This window comes from Pinus tabuliformis, chromosome 4_2 (assembly GCF_031772625.1).
Source record: "Pinus tabuliformis cultivar Carrire ecotype Pingquan chromosome 4_2, CPIR1, whole genome shotgun sequence".
Classification (NCBI taxonomy): Eukaryota; Viridiplantae; Streptophyta; class Pinopsida; order Pinales; family Pinaceae; genus Pinus; species Pinus tabuliformis.
The window spans coordinates 1,018,003,735-1,018,014,251 of NC_142304.1; the positions used below are offsets into that span (position 1 = coordinate 1,018,003,735).

A 10,517-nucleotide genomic window follows, 5' to 3' on the forward strand; every position below is an offset into this window, starting at 1 on the left:
TTCGTTTCCAAAGAGGAATAACCCACGTGAATATGACAAAGGTACTCCACGTGAAAAAATACGCATTTGAAAACTTTTAGAACTGCTTTGAAACATCAACGAATGGTTCACGCTATATGCGTGCTAATCTCACACAGAGTGCTGTTTTTTCTTGCTTTGATAACAATTTTTTGGAAAGGCAGAGAAGACAAAACACAATTCACACATAAAACATGAGCTGGTGCTCTTCTATTATTCACACAAAACATAATGATTACAATGAACTTGGGGAATGGTATTTAACCCTTTTCCAAGTAACTAATTGCCTAAAATATCTTGACATGCGACTACATGAAATCTCACACTCAAAATAGTCTATCACTTAACTCACTTGACTCAACACTCAATCATGAAATGACTGAGTTAACTGACACTCTATTTTTATCTAACTCCTTAAGTAGGAAAAATTATCTTTTTTTAACTAACAGAGACCGTGTTTCGAGATCCATGACTTGTAAGGGGATGGTTGCCCGTCATGTGATACAAATTTAAGGGTACACAATAAGACGAGAGGATTGTGTCGTCTGGGGACGGAGGGAATCAAACTGTGGGCAAAAAAATCAATTCCCATCGGTGGCACGCAAAAGGGATCGACGACTTGAGGGCAACATTTGAGCGATGGTGAGGCAGCAGAAGGGAGGAGATACAAGGGCCGGCGGCGGGAGGTGATAAAATGGTGGCGGGAGGGGCGTCTCCGATGGTAGGTAACGATGTGGCCGGCTTGGAGGCAGTTATCTTTGACTTAGTGGCTCCAACCCTTGGTGAGCACGTAGCTCTGGCTGCTGTTCCAATAAGAATAGCGGAACTACCATGTTTTGTATGTTCAATCCTCGAAATTTAGCAGAAACCACTTGCCCTTGTCGCTGCCTCACCCATTGTCGAGTGGAAAGTATTTCTCGCTGTACTGTTTCGAGACGACAAGACGGTTCAACTTGCTAACATCGCTGGGCGTGATGGCCTTGTCGAACAAGTACTCACGGGGTTTTGTCGTTGTCGACCACGCGATGTCGGGATAGGCCGTAGAAGAGGAGGTCGTGTCATTATTTTGAAGCTCTTCGTCGTAGGTCAGCCCCACATCAGAAGTAGATAAATTGCCATTGCCCACAGCCTGTAACACATACCATAAACTCAATGTCAATCCCAGAATCGACATAGAGAAAAGCAAATAAAAAATTTCCTTGCCACAAATCTGATACAAAGTAATTTGTAAATCCTTGATCCCACATAGCCATATACATATTCCAATGGTCAGTACTCAATCCATGTAAGTACAATCACCCACATGTCCCAACCATTATGCCCAAATGCATACATAACGAGTATATCACATTGACTAACCTTCAGTATTAACTCGGCGATTACTCATCTGGCTAGGGAAGGCTGAACTCATAGACCTACTCATTCATCCTCACTAAGAAAGGTAAGGGAGGAAGGAAAGGACATGAGAAGGAAGAAGACCAAGAATCTCTCGGCATTGAAAAGAAATTACCATGAAGACTTTAAGTCACACTGGAAGGAAGGAGAAGGTTTAACTCCCTCACTTATTAAAAGGTGTTGGAATATGTAATCCGTACTTGTCTCTAGTTGTGATTCTCACTAAGTAAAGGAGTTTGTTCCTAATAGTTAGGATCCATTTCCTAGTTTGGTGTGTGGTTGAGATATTTCGTCAACCAACAGATTGTGTGTCCAAAATAGTCTCCCTATCTTAAGAAAACATTCGTGTATATATGTAATCTTATTTTATTGAATAGAAGATAGAAATTGTGCATATTGATATTTTAAGTTGGTATTGGAGCCCTGAGGGCTCGCCCCTCATGGGCTTTGCCAGTCATGAGGAAAAATAAAAGAGTGTATTTGTATTGCTTTAGTTTTTTTTTTAAGTTTTTCCATCATCTGTGCGCATGGCATCTTTGTTGTCAGATCTGTGGAGGAGTTGTAGAGACTGAAATGGATAACCTGAAGAGGAGATGTGGAACGTTGGTGTGGATCTGGTGATCTGCAAACGTGGTGTGTCTGCCAGTCAGGAGAGAGATTCGATCAGGAGGCAGCAGATCGGTTGAGCTGGCGATGCAGTGGCTACCTTTTTACCATGCTCACAGACGTCATCGTCGTTTGGGTGTATGAGAAGTAAGATCAGTTGAGCATCCATGGTGCAAATCAGGTTGAGAGAATCGCCGATATTGGCGACAAAGAAAGTGGAGTACCCACACACACAGGCGAGACACCCCTCAACATTCAGGAGGAGGTCCCACAAACGCCGCCCCACACAGACAGACAAATGAACATGATGAAGGGGACATCATTGATAAAGAGGACCTCTTTGGGAGACAACTTATTGATCATATTGGCACTAATCTTCCATTCTTTCTTTGAGGGGATCACCATCAGTGTTGTAGCGACGAAAACTGATGCATGGAGAGCGTTGTGGACAATGTGTTTACAAAAGATTTTCACTACAATTGCGATGGGGATAGCCCTGTTGCGCATAATTCCCAAGAGGTCGTTCCTCTCATGTGCAGCATATGCTTTTGCCTTTGCAATTTCGATCCCCATTGGAATTGGTATTGGAATACTTATTGATGCCACTACATAGGGTCGTATAGCCAACTGGATTTATGCAATTTCAATGGGTTTTTCCTGCGGTGTTTTTGTTTACATTGCCATCAACCATCCTCTGTTGAAAGGAATAATACACAACCCGAAAAACCGTATCCACTTTGACAAATCATTTTACAAATATTTGGCTGTAGTTATTGGAACCGAACTCATTGTAGTTGTCATGATTTGGGACTAGCAGAAATTTGCCTAGATGGTTGATTCTTATGTCGGCAGAAACAATGATGATTCAATTGTTTCTTGTTATTCTCTCAGCATTATACAACCTGAGAACTCTATGGTGGAGATCAAGTCTATATACGATCTGTATTTATCATGTTTATGGTCAGCATGGAGCTGCATGTTCAAGAGGCTATTGCATGATAAGATATTCGACATGACATATTTGGAGAGCTGTTGGAAAGCGTATTCCATGATCTGGAGCAATGGCGTGGACTAGTGTCGCATGCAACAATGGTCGATCAGTTTGACTTCAACGCATGAGGTGTGGCGACTTTGGAGCTCCCATGACTCCTCAAGGCTTTCCTGATGGTAATCATAGAAATCTTTGGTCATGATAAATGAAATGTGTTTCTCAATTGTCTGTAAAGAATATCATGTTGTTTATAGATAATAGAATTGTCTTGGAATTGATTAATATATTGAGTCTATCGAACTCAATACGATGTGTAGTGATTTGGATAGAACTGGCTACTCTAACCAATCACTTGTGTGGAATATGGAAATCCAAGATAACTATTAGACAGATGCCAAAGATAATGTTGAAGATGATATGAACAATTGAAAAGAGGAGGCAAAGGAGCTACATCAAAAGATTAACGGAGGATGGACAACTAAGTCAAAGTTTGTCTGAGTTTGTAGAATAGACTCTTGATTGTGATAAAGTGTGAGTCACACATTGTAATCATAGTAAATTTACATTTCATATTTTTTTTTTTGGACAGTTGTGGTCCCTAAAATGTTTTATGTACCTAATATCTTCTTAAGCTTGGAGTATATTAAAAGGGCATATCACTATAAGACCTGGAGAAGCATGCATACCCGTTTGTTATGTGTTCCCTAGTGACATCAAGTTGTGGAATCAAGCACTAGGTAGGCACAAGGGTGGCAGGGGTACTCGTATCTAAGCTTGACATGTAATCAGAGAATTGAGTCTTCGATTAATGGAGGAATTGAGAGATGTAACATATCTCATAGTGTAATGGACCAAGTCAAAGAAAGTTCATTAAGAGGTGGATGAATGATGTATGTGAAGGACTTCCTAGTACACTGGCGGTTGGGAACCCATGTATTCTGTTAGATGGTTGTTCCTTTATATGGACACCTACAATTGAATGAACAAAGTACAAGGTGCAATTACCAGATTTTAAGTAGAGGCTAGGGAAGGTATAAAAGAAGGCTATCCCTCTGATTAAGCTACTTCATTAAGCAGCTTATGTAAAAAAGTTGAGAAGAGAAGCTAGGAGAGGAAGCCTTACCTGGACTCATCTAACGGAAACATTCCAGGCACAGCGACAACAGTGCCACAAATATTCTTGTTCACTGACATCAAGCGCCACGAAAATTCGGGAGGAATGGATACTCGGGAATGACACAACGATTGATGAGTAAACCAGCAAATGCTAATATTTATAAAAGAACTTTGCTTCTACGTACAAAGACTTGTGTTCTCTGTTCGTCGAGCATAAATAGACACTAGGGTTGCTGACTGGTAATTTCTTTGTTACTATGGATGTATAGGATTGGAATGCATTTTACTGGCTCAACTCTGACACCCAGCCCATATTTCTACATATAAATAAAATATCGAGTATGGAGTATCGAGATTTGATGTCCTTGTCGGAGTCGTAACGCGGAGCTCCCGCGCACAATTAAATTAAAATAAGGTCTTTCCGGGTGCCAATCCCGCGGCGCACATCTAGACAATGTAGTCAAATATTGAGTACAATGATAGTTTTTTCTTCAAAATTAAGGGTGAATCCATAAATGTTTTTGTTTGATCGATTCCATCGGTTTTTAGCAAATTTGACCAAACTTAGAGTGGAAACTAATTTAGAAAAGGGACTTGAAGTGAGGTTCTTGGGTCCCTCACTCTGTTTTCCTATTATGTCCAATTCCATCAGATACCCTATTTTGTTGAATTAAAAGCAGGTCTTTTTCTGTACGAATCCCGCGGCGTCTCCGAGTTGCGGTTCCCCATCACTGGGCTGTTGTCTTTGGTCCCCGACAGGCCTGGAATTTGACATCCTGTAGGACGTATTTTGTGTTTTAGGACGTATTTGACGGTAGTTGAAAATTTTACCACGTCAGGTTTGACGTGTCTTATAAAACTGCAACCCGTCGTTTTGACGTCTAGTTTTAGAGTTAAACCGTCAAAAACTATAATACCACTCTGGGCTTGGTACCGATACACAATACCATTTAATTCTATTTAAATTCCACAGCATTTGACTGCCCAGTAGCCAGTACCTAGTAGTAGTAACTCTCTCATCTACCATAGGCTAGTACCTAAAAGGAGTAACTCTCTCATCTACCATCTGCAGCTTTGGCCATACGAATGATATGTGCAAATTTAATCTACAACTACCATTACCATTAGCTACTGGTTTGTACTCGGTGCAGAATTGGAGACAAATGCGGTTTTAAAGTTTGCTTGGATGCCACGCTAAACCTAATCTGATGAAACGTGCAAATTGCAATATTTAACTATTCATCACCCAAGTTCCAAGGACTACGTGCAATCTCACTATCGTTTTCGCGAAAATGTTCACTGTCCAGGTCATTCTCACTGTTGTTTTCACGAAAATGTTCACTGTCCAGGCCATTGACAGCTGAATTAGTGGCAACCGTCTATCAACAATCTACATGAATTTGAAGTTATCTACCTGATTTTCCAAGAAAATGGAATGGTGGCTTTGTTCCATGATTCCTCCATTTGGAAGGACAATTACAAGCAAGGAAGAAATAGACAATGGGCATGTTCATGTGTCATCACTGAGGTAATACACTTTCTTCTTTGCCCTGACCATTACCCCAAGGCTTATTCTTGCACGTTGTTGCAGTAATCCTTGTCGTTTGATTGGCTTGGATGTTTCTTTTTGGACTTGCGGCTCTGGTGCTCCCTGGCAGATTGAAGATCTCAGGTTGAAATTTGAGGAGGCCTGAATGCTCAACAAGGTTAACTTATTAGCAAGAAACCCAACTCGCCATTTCAACTAGCTCTGTAAAAAAAATTCGATAAGTTTTTCAGGTCAGATCATAACACTAAATTATTTTCTGAGTAGAGTTTAATTCGAGTGTTTTCTTATTACATGAAACAACTTTATAATGGTGTATAGATTTTATTACCTCACCATAATCCTGCTTGAGGAGAAATATATAACATAGCAATGCAATCACATCTCTACAACAACCCAGAACCTCAGAAAATGCTTCAGTACTATGACACAATGTAATACTTTGAGGTAGTGCTGAGTGAAATATTTATGTCCCAACCCTTAACCCTAGTGAACTCTTCAACGAAATCATGCCCATTTTCTATGAATAGCAGGGATGTATAGGAACACCGCTTAAAACATTTGGGTGGTTTTGAGAGAATAGGTTTCTCTCATCCAATGCTTCTCAGGGCTCGTCTATAAAACCGTGGGTGATTTTTTTAAGTCTAGAGTTTGTTAAAAGGTCCACTTTGTTAATTACTTTCCTGTCAACTAATTCAAAGGATCCCTACAATATTGCTGCTTGCCACAAAGTGATCCACACCTCTTTAGGTTGCAGTAATTGTATTTAGCATAGTTTTATCTTTTTATATAATGTAATGTTGTGAGCATGAAATCAATATAAAAATTAGAGAAACTTGTATTGAGCAAAGGAATGTAAACCATGTAAATTAATAACTTTCTTTAATTACAATCACAAAAGTGGATTCTACCTGGTTTTCTTGATATTATATAAGGTAAAATAATAATAGTTTATGTTTATTTTTGATTTGTTGTAGCCTTTCTAAGAGAGTATCTTAAACGTAAGAACAACCTGCATCCTGAACTCTTTTGACGGATTTCCATGTTCATAATAGTGATTGCATTTATTATTTTGCTTTTCTAGTTGACGCACTCCCAGCCATGAAAAATCTGCCAACTCTTTCATAGGAGGGGATTATAATTGGTTTTTTTTTATACTGTATTAGCTTTTCTCACATAACAACAACCATTGAATACACAGGTTAGCTACTTTAGCGAGGATCGAGGATCCAATTTCAGTAAACCAATTTTTGTTTTCCATTCAACTACATAATTTTTTCAAATCTAGAAAACCTTTGTAAAATCGTTCAATATAAAATGACTTGGAAGGAATTTTTCATCAGCTTTCGAGCCGAAGAAAATTCTGCCAACCTTTCCAAATCATTATTATACTCCAGTAAAGGTATAACAAGGAATGGAATGGATGGCAATGAAAATATAATCAATGGCCTGCTTAGTAGACGGTCATGGTTAACTTTGTCAGAATCTCAATGAACATAATGATTCCAATAAGAACTTTCTAACCTAATAGATGTTTGTCTTATTAGAGAAATAGTAGGTTTAGAATCCTTAATGCGAAAACTTTGAAATGAATACATTGAAATAGACTCTAAGAATATTATATATTCATAGTTTAAATATTAGATTGCAGTGATAATAACATATTTCAATGAAAAAAATTTGTGATATTGCTTAATCACAGTTTGGAAAATAAATAAATAAAAATTTCATTCATTTTAAAACTATCAATTATTTAAATTTTAATAAAAAATTATAAGAAATATAAAAGAAATTTCAAATATTTATTTCGTTTCTTTTAATTTAGTGAGATTGATTTTATCTATTTTAATTAATAACATAATTTTTAATAAAAATATAATGTTTTATTAAAATGGGAGGAGGTTAAGAATTTCATTGGGAGAACCGTAAAAAAGGTTGTAAAAAAGGTTATTCCCATATTCAGCTCTTCATTTGTCCAACAATGAACTAAGATAATTGTCGTTGTGCATAGAAATTTTTCCCTTTTGGATACGATAAAAAAAAATTTGTTGCTAGAATTTGATTATGTGAGAAAGTGTACGTAACAATATTATAAAGGAATAAGTTATAATCTCTATTAGGGTGTGAATGCTTTCATGTAGTATGAGATAAATGAGTGTTTTATTCCTAAGTTGTTATATTTATTTTTTTTTGTAAAAGAGGAGTTGTTATTCTGACTATCTCAATTTTATAGAGTGTTGGTTGTTGAACTTTAATTCATTCCACTTTAAATTTTGCACCCATCTTTTAGATTTTTTCCTCATATATTATACCTTTTCAATTATGAACTATCAAAATGCACAATTTCCCAATAATTGCTATCTAGCATGTAGAATTTGGCGAGGACTTTGTTAAGATGGGAGAAGATGGGAATCTTCTTGTGTCACATAAATGTAATTTTAAGATGGAGTCTGATGGCCATCTTTTCCCAAAGAGAATACGAAAGTGTACTAAGTTCTACATGGTGGATAGGGATTAGCTTCCCATCCTTGATCGAATTATTAAGCATCAACAAATCATAATCCTCTCATTTTGAGTAAAATATAAATCCAATATTATGGTGATGAATAATATGTCGAAACAGGGAAAAAACAATGCACCATTTTTGAAAGGAGATTAATGAAAGTTTAGATGTAAAAGTAGTTGAAAAAAAGCTTGTAAATTAAGGGAGGTTGACATTCACAAATTTGAGTAGAACTTAAAACGAAAGGCATGAAAAATGTAAAAACGTCAACAAATTTTCATTTGACAGACAAAAAGAATTTGAAATTCCAGGCCTGGTCCCTGAACACAGTTCAGTGCAATGGTGCCATCGGCCTTGTTACTTTGTCCCCCGAAATGGTGCACGAGGAACGAGGTTACAGCCGGCACTCCACCCGCTAACCTATTTTGTCGATTTAAAATCAGCGTTCTCTCGGAACGAATCCGGCTGCATCTGCATGTACGCTTCCCATTACCTGTTATCTTTGGAGAAATAAAACGCGTCAGCGCAATGATGTCAGCGGTTCTTGTCATTACCTTCATCGTGCAAGAGGAAGGAAGTCACGAGACCAGCGTGGTTTAATTGGAAGAGCAAAACCCTTTGTCTACGCCGTCAGAAAGTTACGAAACCACAAAGGGTCAGTCTCGTGAAATGGATTTGATAAGGCCGTAGTCGCTTTTTTTTGTCCTCGAAATTATAGAAATTAGGGAAATTTTATTATGGAAATTTTGGTAAAAAATTTATAGGGATTTTTGTAAATCTAAATAAAAGTTGTCAAAATTCATAATTTTAGGTGTTTTAAAATTTTTGATGGTGTTGAATCTATTTCCACTATCAAAAACATGTTTCAAACATTGACTTTACAAGTGTGTTTGAAAAAAGATTACCCGCCACTTTTAGCTGTCGAGGCAATTCCTCGGCCTCCAACTCCTTTGATAAGTGTTGTTTGGTTAACGCTCTATTGTGGGTTTTGGAAATATTCTGAATTCAAATTGCAACGGTGAGTTTAAACAATTGGTCTCATTTCTCTATTTTTGAAATATCTTGACAAATTCTAATCAAATTAATTTCAAATATATTTAAGAGAAATCCACAACGGTATATATGATATTGTTTAGGAATAAATAAAATTATTAAAATAGTTAATAGTAACTGTACAGCATAAAGATATTAATATATTTATTAGAGCAATTACATTTGAAATATGCTTATAGGTGCATATAAATCACATGCACAACAATATTAGTAAATATAGTTTCATAAAGGTATCAATATATCTACTAGGACAACTACATTCATAAATGTAATTGAAAAACATCTATATGTATTAATGGTATAGATATAATATTAATGATAATATTCATATTCATATTAAAGATATATATAATAATAATATTACAAAAATAATTGTTATAATAAAAATATTATTATAATTATAATTAATAATTATTATTAATTTATATTAATTTTTGTTAATTAATTATTATTATAATCATTTAAAATAATAATAATAATAATAATTATTTTGTAAGTTTAGAAGGATTACATCTTCATCATGTCCAATATATAACTCCGATAGGGGCGGGGAACTGAACCGGTGACTTCACATCAAGGAGTGTCCTAATAAAGAATCTGATCATCGTCTATCCAAAACCCTGTAGATTATTCATTAATATTATTATTTCTATTGTTAATTAAATTTAATATTATGTTCGTATTGTCCGGAGAAATCACATAGAGAACAAAGGGTCAACGCTTTTCGAACCTAGATCTAGTTTCATGACCACGATGAGGAGCAAGATCAAGTGACCAAAATATATAAAAATCTTAGAGATGCAAGGGTAAATTCCCAATGGCTATATATTTCATTTTATTTTATTTTTATTAAAGTTAAAGGAAGAAAGTCAAATTAGTTAATTTTGAAATTTAATGTGTGTTATATATATATATATATATATATATATATATATATATATATAGATATGACTTTGTTCCTTTAACATTCATAAAAATAAAATAAAAATAAAATAAAATAAAATGAAATATATAACTGTTGGGAGTTTACTGTTGCGTCTCTAAGATTTTTATATATTAGATATCATTTTGGGATTCAACTGCATTAAGTAAGTCATTCACGTATGACCATTTCCATGAGAGGTAGTCGTAACTGACTAATTTCTCATGATTTTTGAATAGTTCACTTAGCACTCATTGCATCGGGTGATGCTCACAGGGGTGAAGAAGTGGGATTGAAACTAGTGAAATGAATCACATAGCATCAATCATCACTTACGGGGCTTGCACCCGGTAACTAGGACTTCCCA

The 10,517-nt window shown here is 36.1% G+C and overlaps 1 pseudogene; it reads left to right on the forward strand.

The window, feature by feature from the left end:
• Positions 1–1,529: 1,529 nt before the first annotated feature.
• LOC149173077 (zinc transporter 2 pseudogene) lies at positions 1,530–2,833 on the forward strand (annotated as a pseudogene).
• Positions 2,834–10,517: the final 7,684 nt, after the last annotated feature.